The sequence below is a fragment of the Rhopalosiphum maidis genome, chromosome 2 (assembly GCF_003676215.2).
Source record: "Rhopalosiphum maidis isolate BTI-1 chromosome 2, ASM367621v3, whole genome shotgun sequence".
NCBI lineage: Eukaryota > Metazoa > Arthropoda > Insecta > Hemiptera > Aphididae > Rhopalosiphum > Rhopalosiphum maidis.
This window is the reverse complement of record NC_040878.1, coordinates 62,396,330-62,408,222: the sequence shown is the minus strand read 5'-3', so window position 1 is coordinate 62,408,222 and position 11,893 is coordinate 62,396,330. Positions and strand designations below refer to the sequence as shown.

Sequence of the window (11,893 nt, the reverse complement as noted above, 5' to 3'; positions counted from 1 at the left end):
GAATTTGGTCAATTTTAGGCTCAGAATAAAATATAACTATATTGTATTATTATTTATCGTCCATCGCGTTCATGTAAAATAGCGGCAATTGGTACCCAGGGGCGTATTTAAGAGAGGGGCAATGGGGCCCGTGCCCCCCCATCTATCGTATTTTATACTTATTTTTATTATATAAAATATTTTACAACTCTACGCTTCATGTACGCAAATTTGAACTTTTTGTTTGTGCACCCCCCCCCCCCAAGACATTTCTAAATACGCCCCTGCTGGTACCTATATGTGCCGTGCAATAAATCACTATTATTTTATTTTATTAAGTTTGGCAAGAAAATATTACGAAATCGACTTCAATAACGTAATGTACTCATGTAGTTGAGCCAAACCACTATTAATATATTCATAATGTTTTATCACATCGCCAGCCGAGAATATTTTTTGTCATTATTTTTATTTTCGTTCGAAATTGTTTTTCGTTGTACTATACTTTGTCCGTGGAATGCGTAGTAAATACCTACTTATCTATTACTATATCATAATAGTATATTATTAACATTTCTAGAGTACCGTATTTGACTATATAATGACGAAGCACTATACATAACAGCGCGCACCTTTGGTCGATCCGGCCAGCCAGGAGCTGTAGAAAACGGCAGCGCCTACGTCTCTACATACATACACATATATGCACGAGCATCAGGGCTCCGATCTATTTCGAGCGTAACCCCGCGCGACAGCTCTGTATTTCTGGCTGGCCGTCCTACAACTTTTACTGGCTGACAACTTAAAAATACACCGCGCATATAATAACGCCAAAATTCGATTACACGAACGAGATAACAAAAGGGACACGGGGAAAAAAAACGACTCGCGCGCGCGTATGTCGCATAGTAGGTATGTTAGTACGAAATTTGCAGCCAAAAAAAAACACCGCCTCCTCGAGCTATGTCATAACCTCATAACTTATACATCACAATGAAAATTATATATAACTGTATATTATCATAGTCGTAAGTACCGGTAATTATAGTGGTACCTAATGAAATAGACATCAGTGTATGTAATAATATAGATATGATAATAGGTGCAGATCTTAGGGGTGCAGAATTTTAGAGCTAGGACCATGAATCCCATAATAGTACGGTTATGTAAAACTAGTAACTACGGTATAATAAATAATAATCTTTTCGGAGAATCTTTTCACTGGCAAAAACTAAACATTTTGTGTAATTTTTTTTGGTTCATATTTCATAGGTTTTGGCTAAATATTAAATTATAAACTGCATCTATTTTTTCATCTTTCAGTTTACAGTTGACATTTTTTTTCTTTATTAACTCTTTAGTTATATTTACAGTTTTATTATTAATAATTTTGTAATGACAATGTACGAAATAAGAAGAGAGGTTTAAACTATATCACACGTGTGTAAAATAAACACTTTTTGGATTTTTAAGTTTGCATTTTTAAAAAATATTGATGTAACAAACACATTGATAATATTGAATCAATTATTTTTAATTAATAAGCATTTAAATATTAGATGAGCCTGCAACGCGCTGCAAATTTTGCTCGATGAATTTCGTACCATCTATATTCTAAAGGGACCGTTATTATGTATATATTAATATATTATTATTAACATTCATTGGCCAAGGTAAAAAACTACGCGGCGGCCGGGAAATTGTTTATTGCAAGCGATATAACATTATATATATTATAATTTGCGTAGCTTTGAATTAGCGCGGCATCCCGTGGCAAGGTTATTTATAAAATCAAACAAATTCGTTTGTCGGCCAAAACCTTAAGCGCTTAATATTATAATATTATTATCGTACCGCCACTGTGGGTGTTTTTCATCAGCCCTTGAATCTTTGGACTGGTACCGCAGCCCCACCGAGTTAAATTAAACCAAATGTAGGTACGGAGAAACTACAAAACTGATAGCCATTTGCGTAACTATATGGGTAGGCTAGGGCTATAAGGCTAACGCCACTCAAACACAAACATATATAGATTTAGCCACTCCAAACTGTTTACAGTTTGAATAGCTTGCTAGGGAACTGATTGCATAAAGTACACAGTTTATATAATACGTTGGTTGTATTGATTATTTTTTTTTTTGAGACTATAATACATATTAACTCCTTCTCCTACCCCTGCCCAGAATTTTGATCCTAATATTGTGCTCATACTTTCACGCCTCCGGAAAGCGCGATAGTTGTATGCGATTCAGTAGACTCGTCGATTACCCCTATTATAATAGTATACTTTTTAAACCCGTGACGGACAATGTTAGGTTGGGTATACGCTACGTTGACCTCGGGCAAAACCAAATGGAGTGTGGTAACTATAGCGGGACTTCATCAGATAACCTATCTACACTATACTACGGTGGTGACACACACAAAAATAGACACATATTATACTATAGTATAAACCACATTATGCTATATGTGCAGAAACGAGAGACGACGACTACAACGTTCCGTGCGCCCACGCGTTTGACCTTCATGTTTTGACAAGACTATAAGGATATTTCACATCTCCAAGGTCAACACTGGCCATAAATTATTGTAAAAACACGAACCTTTTGTATACTTACAACGAATTTCCGAAAAATATCTATTAATACGAATAATATTTTATATAATATATATATAGATACTACCTACTACCTATTTGAACCCTATTATATTGTGAGACTAATTTAATACAAAACTAAAAATGAACATTTTAATAGAACACCATTCTTTAAAAATAAATTAATTAATCTACTCATCCGATACCTAAATTAATAATATAACCTAAGTAAATCAATGTACAAATTAAATAGATAAACGTAATGTATTATAAATGTAATGTAAATGCATTATTGTAGCTATAATGTAAATAACGTAATCACTAGCTAATAACTACGCAGTTGATGCATTAAATAAATAAAAAAAATATTTATTTTCACTAAATAAATATAAAATATATATTATACTACAAATATATAACACATCATATAAAATACGTGATAATTAAAAGTAGAAACATATTTATTATATAAGATATTTAATTCTAATGGTTCAAAATCTCGAAAGGTACCTATGGTATTATAGTTAAATATCAAAATTATAATTTATTTATATAAAAATACATAATACAATAAAATATATTCATTGTAATTAAAATACCTATACTTAAGTATCTCTATTTGTTATATAAATAGTATTTTTAAATTTTTACTGGCAACGAATATATCAAGTAAACTATAAAAAAGTTTGTTTCCAAATATTAGGTTAAATAAAAATATAATTTGCTGTAAATAAATAATAATAAAAAATTATTTGTTCTTAAATATCTAAATACTAGCTTTTAAGAACCTATACATAATTACTATTGATTTTATATTACGTGTATACAGAATTAGTGGGTATTTACGTTTGCAACCGAAGAAAATAGTATTTTCTAATATACTTTGGCAATATTTCAAGTTGAATGATCTGCGTTTTTATTGGAATAACTAGATATCTTAGACTGTACAAATAGGTTAAATAATTTTATACAAATTTAAATAACTTGATAATCATTTAATGATATATTTTAAGGAGTAATGACTATGCAATTTCCGTGATTTAAAGAAGTAGGTTAGTTACTCATTAATTTGTGCTTCATCAATCGATACATTATATTATTATTATAGGTAGGTTATATGTATATAAATAATAAATACTATTTTCTAATAGAAACTTAAATATTTGTGGCTTTATAAAAATCACGTGCACAGTTCAATTCTTAATAGATTCTAATTAATTGACTATTATAATAGTAATATACTATAATATACAATAACATCACAATAAATTATACAAAATAATATGTTACCAATTACCATTGAAACACAATTACCTATCGAAAATATATGATTTCTAGTAGTGTTTATACAATATACTTATATACATAGTACATATTATATAACGTTTAATAAGAAATTATAATTAGTATTTTATTGCTACCATTTATTATATAAATTAAATTACAATAAGTTATTCGATTATCTATTTTGCATATTATATTGGTATTGCCTACTATTTAAAATGAATGAGTAAATAACCTAACAAATTCACTTGTAGGTCTTCAAAAGTATAAATAAAGTATATCTTAACTTCAAAGGCTTCTTAAAAAGCAAAGTAGGTAGACAAAATAAATTTTTGTTTTTCAGATTTAAATAATATTGAAATTTTAGATTATAGAAACATTGTATAAGGAATCAATTTTACTTCAACACTAAAGATTATTGTTTTCAAAGGTTTAAAAAGAAAAGTATTAAAAAATGTATATAATTAAGAACTTTAAACTGATATTACTGTATGATAATGGATAAGATATAGAAACATGTGAATTTTTAGAAACAGTTTAAATTCTATAATGTGATTATTGTGGTTATAATATTTATTACTCAATTTATTAAATATTTAAATATAATTTTTTATTATTATTATTATTATTATAAGTTAATGGTAATTTAAAAACGTTTATTGGTCTGGATGATGCGGTCTCCCTGAAACTGTTTAACCTAATTTGTTTTGCGCGGCTGAGTGGAAATGTTACGTGAAAAGAAGGGAGCAGGTGCGGTGGCATAGAGACGTTCCGGAGACTTTGGCATTAGTTGTGCACTTCGTCTATGGAGCCGTGGAAAATTATATAAATAGCCGTTGGCCAATGGTGTTCAAATTTAGAAAATCTCGTTTAAAAAACCTTAGTCGAACCATTTGTTCACCACACACCTGTCATGATTAACATATTCAAAATTGAAAATCCTATAGTATAAGCAGACAACATATTAATATTATATATTATATATGTACCTACTATTATAGTTATCTAGAGGTCTATCTATTGCTCTTTTAAAAAATAAAAACGAATACTTGTACTTCTCACATTTGTTTCATACTAACTTATATATGGTCAAAATATAATTGTTCTATTCATAAAATAAAATATTATTATACAACTCAAACTTATGATAGTTTTAATTTTTTGATGTTAGGATTTAAACAATTATTTGAGACATGCGACGTACCTATATTTTCTAAACATTGTAGTATTACTGAATACCTACTGATTATTGACATAATATAAAATTGATACTCAATTACAAAAATAATATTTTAAACAAAATAGTGCTTTCATTATTTTACTCATAATTATCTCTAAGTATGCTGCAATGATGTGGCAAAGTCAACATTACGTTACTACAATAATACTACCAGAAATAAGCATTTTTATCTGATAAGCGTGATACATGCCGTGACTAACTTAATTACAAAATATTATCCCAAATTCCTTGTCATATATCTTTCTTTATTATCCATCATAATGAGGATTTTATACATAAACAAACTTTACATAATGAGATATTATTACCTAATAACTATACGTCTATACGTCTATACACCTAAATCTAGTCATATTATTTATAACAATATAAAACAGTTTAATTATATTATTATGTTCTATTTAGTATTTACAGACAATTTCAAAATGTTAATTCCGTTAATAAAATATTATTATTATTTTAAATTCTGCTTTGCGGAGCAATGAATATATGAACTTAACAATGATATGTGTTTTTTTGTGTATCATCAACGAATACTTAGATTTTCTACTTCATCATATTTTCTAATAGGAATTAGGAAAGTGAATCTAGATGGACGTTAGGGATCAAAAGTAAACATTTTCAATACTTTTCTTAATAATCGGGAAAACAAAAAATGAATTAGGTTATAACGCCCAGGAATTATAATACAAAATAGTCAAAACCTGTTTTTAATAAGACTAATTTTCCAATCTCGTTGTAATTCGAAATAAGCATTTTCATAAATAATGGTGTATATTTTTTAAAATATTTTGTCTCTTTATGAACTATTTAAAGACCTTATTGATTTTTTTTTTTTTTAGTTATTTCAATGATTTAAAACAATTTGTTCTATCAAAAAATTATTAAAACTAAATTTCAGATGTTTCATTAGTTATTATTAAATAAATATAAAAAAAATTGAACGTTAATCCGGTTAGGAATAATTTTTGATAAGTGTTTGAAGTTGGAATCTCGGTCGTCAATATCACGAAAATTTGCAAATTATTTTATATTTAAAAACTTAAAAATGTATACAATATTTATTAAACTAAATTTAGTTTCTCTTAAATTGTTATCATAGTTACTTTAAAAAATTTTACATTAAACAGGCACAATTTTTTCTTATATAAGAATTTAAATTTCAAATTTCTATATAATTTCTATGTATCACAAACATTTACTATAGGTAATTATTTTTTTAAATTTATAAAATGTTTAATTTTTATACTTAAGTCTTATAAATAATTAATACAGAATTCTTCATAAGTAGTATATACTATAGAATCAAAAAGTTTTAAGCTCAGTCAAAACGATTGAAAATGTAATACCTGCAGTAATAATAGGCACATTTTAAGTAAACAATTGGATGAATTAGATATTTAAACGAAGAATAACACAAAGAATTTAACATATACATTACAGAGACTTACTTAATAATGAGAAAATATACTCAACTAATGTACAACAGAAAATTACCTATACTTTCCCCTCATTCATACGCATAATTAAATATTGTTTAAAATATTACTGTAGAATGTAGATGTGTAATAGTTTATTATTAACATTTTGTGTTGGTCAATTTTGATTTATTAAACTATTGACGTTTGGCCTGTTTGAGATAGCTGTTTTATATTATTGAAATTGTATTTAATGATCAAAAAACTAAGAATCAACCGATCTTTAACAGAAATTATCGGTTTTATGACGTTAAGTGATGATGAAAATACACATCTCTTGTTAATGCGTTAATAGCAGCGAAACGTATTCCTACTTGGTAACTTTCAAGTTACAATAAACGTGTTGAGAAATATATACTAATAACGTTTTCTATAGAGAAAGAAATATTATAAGTTTACCAAAATATCTATTTTTTTTAAATCAAAATTTAATTATCTATTCACTTTCAAATGTTTTCCTTTTTATTGTTATTAATTATAGATGAAACAATATATTATTATAGAATTCGTCATAATACCATGTTTTATAAAAAATAATATTGTATTGGTATTTTTATAGTACCTATAGACAATATGGGCCACGGTAATTTGGGGCCTTTGGTTAAAGTAAATTAAATTTCTGTGAAAAAAAATTGAATAATTGCTTTTTTTCAAATTAAATCAATGTTAATCTATGCGCAGTTTAGATATAAACATGTTAGTTGATAAGTTTGCCCAAAAAAATGCTTGAAGATCGCAGAAATTTAAATAAAATAATTCAGTAAAATTTAGTTATTTATACAATATTAAGTAATAATTGTATAATATCAAATGAATATTGTTATTTTTTATCATATCATAACAAAATTTTAATTAAAATAAGTGCTTTACTTTACCTATATGCTATATCTGATTAATGTTTTTAAACTAATATACTACCTAGTACCTACCTAAACAATAACGATCAATATTTTAGGGGCCCATTTATTTTTGCGGGGAGTCTAAATTTTTTTGTTACGCCACTAGTGTTAAACCAATACTCAGTACTTAATAATACATAATATTGAATATATATTAAATACAAATAATTGTTACCAACACAACATAACCTACCTAAGTATTTTAAGTAGGTTACTAGGCATTAGGTGTCTAGGTTAGATTTGTTTTTAAATATTTTATTTACGTACCTACTATAATTACTTAGGTACCTATGTAATTTGAACTAATTCTTATATATAGTTTATATAGGGTATGTGGCTATTGGCTAGTTAATAGGTTTCTTAAATAAAATAAAATAATCATAATTTAATAATTATATTATCAAATGTATCAATAAAAATTACGAATTTGTTAAATCATTTCGTTTAAACTAATAACTTTCACATGGGGATGTAGCTCAGTGGTAGAGCGTTCGCTTTGCATGTGAAAGGCCCCGGGTTCGATCCCCGGCATCTCCAACAATTTTTTTCGTGTTATTTTGTTGTATTTATTAATTAAAAATTTCTCATTTAATGTATTCAAAACTAATTTACAAATTTTTTAAATAATTTATTAAAACAAATATTTAACTAATAACTTTTTAAATAACCAACTTTCTCAAAATTATAGCATCAGGGGATGTAGCTCAGTGGTAGAGCGTTCGCTTTGCATGTGAAAGGCCCCGGGTTCGATCCCCGGCATCTCCAAGAATTTTTTAATATTTTTTACTTAAAATTTAACAAAAATAGCCATATAGATTTTTTACTCTATATTTATTTTAATAATAAAGCGAATTCTAGATGGTATTTTAGAAAGATCAAACTTAAAAATGTCTATAGTATTTATTTCTATAGTTGAGAAAACAAACAAAACATTAAGATAAAAAGTAAATTTTTACGCAAATCCAATTTTCGATAAAATCTTCCTTTTTTTATGCAACTATTGAATAACTGTATAATAAATATTTGAAATTTTCATAAAATTTTATCTTATATTATCGTTTTTATTTATACGATTAAATTTTTTTTAAACAAATTTCGACTAAAAATAATTTGTTGGATCAAAATTCTTGAAAATTTAATTCAAGATCTTAAAAAAGTTATTCTTATATCTGTATAAAAAATACTAAAAATATAAACATAATTTTTTGACATGCATTTTAAGTTTCATTTTGCAAGATAAATAAATTACTTTTTTAAATGATAAATAACGATATGTTATATAGTTATTTTGTTATAATTTAAAAAAATGTTATTCAATGGAACTTAAACTTTTATGTATAATTATTATATTACACACATTACGCTAAATACCAACATACATTAGAATAGAACAGTTCTATTAGAACCATCACATCGAATTAGCGTTATTATATCGTGAAATAATAAAACATCTCTTTTATAATATTATATAATATGCGGCAGCGGCATCCGTATATATTATTACCTATATGATTTGTTCACACTCAAATTAATTCTGTTGTATGTTTGGGATAAGATAATATTTTAAGCAATAATATAAATAAATAACCATAATTTGTTCATTTACCATCAATCATCTTGATGTAATACGACTCATAGTTATAGATATGATTACCTATATATATATATATATATATATATAACTATATTTTATATACTATTGATTTTATTGGGCTCATGTAATTTTTGCGACACATTTAAAAATTAATTTATGTAGTTTGTGCCACATAAAACTAAATAAAAGTACATTATGTAATCTGCGCCATATTGAACCTACAAAAATTATAATTCGCGCCACTTTTAAATAACTAAACAATTTTTTTTCTGTTTAACATATTGTACTTTTAATCATTGATTAATCGAGTTTATTTTTAATAATTACATTTTTAGAAAATTATTAAAAGTAATTAAAAAAAAGTATTAAATAAATATAATTCTGGTTATTAAAAACCATATAAAAATCAGTCATATTATAATTATAAATAAATGTACCTAGGTATATAATATGCAATCCATTTCGTTTTCTGTCGTAACGCAAATTACAAATATTAATTTTTAAATGTGGCACAAAATACATGTTATATTTTTATATTTTAGTGCAAATTATACAAGTAATAAAATTATCTATTGTAAAATCAATTAATCAAAGCTATATATATCTAACTTGTAATAATTTTAAATAATAGATTATAAAAAAAACGTTAACAGTCTAAACGTATAATAGATCTTAAATTTTGCCATGCAAATAATTGTTTGACATTGTTAGACAATCAGTCAAATAATAAATGCTATAAATATAGCCACAAAATAGCCTATATAACCATAGCCTATAGGCCATATGATATCCTATTAGTAATGGGCGATTGTTGTCTCATTCGTGTTAGTAATAACGCATAAGACATAACATACCTAATTTTACGTTCAAAATAAATCTACCTATAGCTGGTATTTACTATTCAGTATTTTTAAACAGTAAAATTATGTATACTTACTCAAATTTAAATGTTAGGGTCCACAATATTGGGTTACCATCTTTTATTTTACTCAAATTAATTTTAATAACACTCCTCCAGATGCAGGTACGTAAATTTAAATGCTTTTGGGCGAGGGGGCGATCATTCTTATCGCCTCCCTCCTAAATTATACGTTCTTGTCCAGATGACGGAGTACGGACTCCAGTACTCATTATATACTCAGTCGGTAACTAGTAACTATACCAGTTTTAAGTTTTAATACATCCTATAATATATGTTTCCGAAACTGAAATATGGAGCTCGCAGTCATTGGTCAGCATATACTGAATACTGCTGCAGTTTCTGTAACTGTATTCAGAATTATTAATTCAGATCAGTCATCAGTGAGTCAGCACTTCGATGACATACTCTGTTACATGATACATTGATACAAATCATGTTACAAATCGCCAATCAGAATGACTATATTACGAGTAAAATTATTGATAAATGATAAGTGATAACAAAAATTGTTGTGGCGTAGCGGATAAATTATTAACGTAATTAAAGGCTAGGTCGTGCAGGTTAGACCTTCTTTGTAGAAGTCGGTAGAAGAAATCGGTTACTCTAATACATAGAAAGTGAAGAGTACGGCATAAAATGCATTAAACAATTTTTTCTGTCTTCATACAAACTACTATATATTCAATAAATAATATTATACATGTATAATGTTATGATGTTATTATATTTTTATAAGTTAATGTCTTAATAGTTAATACTTATTTTTAATTAAAACAACTAAGTTTTAAAAACGTGGTATACAATGATTCTCGGAAGAAATTTAAATGCTTATAAACTAAAATTGTGACTAACGGTTTTTGATTTTTTTTACTACGATTAGTACAACTTATTATAAACCAAGTATTAAATTTTAAAGATTTTTTGGAATGCCAAATTTTTTTTATCGGAATTTCAAAAGTAAAACTTAGATAAATCGAAAATTTCAATTGCCTATAAATAGCTTTAGAAATGTCAAAATATTTTGAAATTTTAATCGTATATAGATAACGCTAATATGGCGGAAATTTCAAGTATCTACAATGATTCGTTTTTGAGTTAAAGTAAAAAAAAGAAACGATTTTGTCAAAAACTGGTTATGCAGAAAAATTCCTGTTTTTTCCGTTATTATTTTAGGGATTTACCTTAAACTTTTGAAAACTACTGGAAAATTTTTACTTTTGCCCCCCCCTCCTATGCACCAAAAAGATTAATTTTCCTTTTCGAAGAGGGGCTGAAGTCAAAAATCAAAGCACTATTACTAGTATTACTAGTTACTACTAATATTACTCCAAAACGTGATGGCAGACACAAAAATAAAAAAAAACATACATCATTGTAAAATCAATACATTCATCACAGAAAAAATCAAGAAAGAAAGAGATCAAAGTGATTTTAATCAATATGAATATAATATAATATGAAACATCCGTAAACTCATTTTTTTACGTGGGTAAAACAGAGTTTATACTCTTGTATATTTGTACGATATACCTCACCTTTATAGCTATGTCATGTCACGTGTTGTAATTTTTTTTTGAAAAATATTTATTCCAATAACTAACAATTTTAAAATATTTATATTTTATTTTAAAAAAATACTTACCTATATAAATAAAGATAGAAGTGAAAATATTTTATTTATATTATATAGATAATTCCTCATCTTATCATCGGGGATGTAGCTCAGTGGTAGAGCGTTCGCTTTGCATGTGAAAGGCCCCGGGTTCGATCCCCGGCATCTCCAAGAATTTTTGCACTTTTTAAATAATAAATATTAATAATTTTTTCTTTGAATTTGAATTTAATTATTAGTAAATATATTATTTTTATAAAAAAATTAATATTTCCTTAAATAAAAA

General features: G+C 26.4%; 3 non-coding genes across 3 annotated transcripts; all 3 read left to right on the top strand.

Annotated features, from left to right (window-relative positions):
* Positions 1–7,944: 7,944 nt before the first annotated feature.
* Positions 7,945–8,016, top strand: Trnaa-ugc. The gene has a single exon. It is a non-coding gene; the product is annotated as a tRNA-Ala (tRNA).
* A 156-nt stretch (positions 8,017–8,172) lies between these two features.
* Trnaa-ugc lies at positions 8,173–8,244 on the top strand. The gene has a single exon. It is a non-coding gene; the product is annotated as a tRNA-Ala (tRNA).
* A 3,462-nt stretch (positions 8,245–11,706) lies between these two features.
* On the top strand, positions 11,707–11,778 carry Trnaa-ugc. Its single transcript has one exon. It is a non-coding gene; the product is annotated as a tRNA-Ala (tRNA).
* The last annotated feature ends 115 nt before the right edge of the window (positions 11,779–11,893 follow it).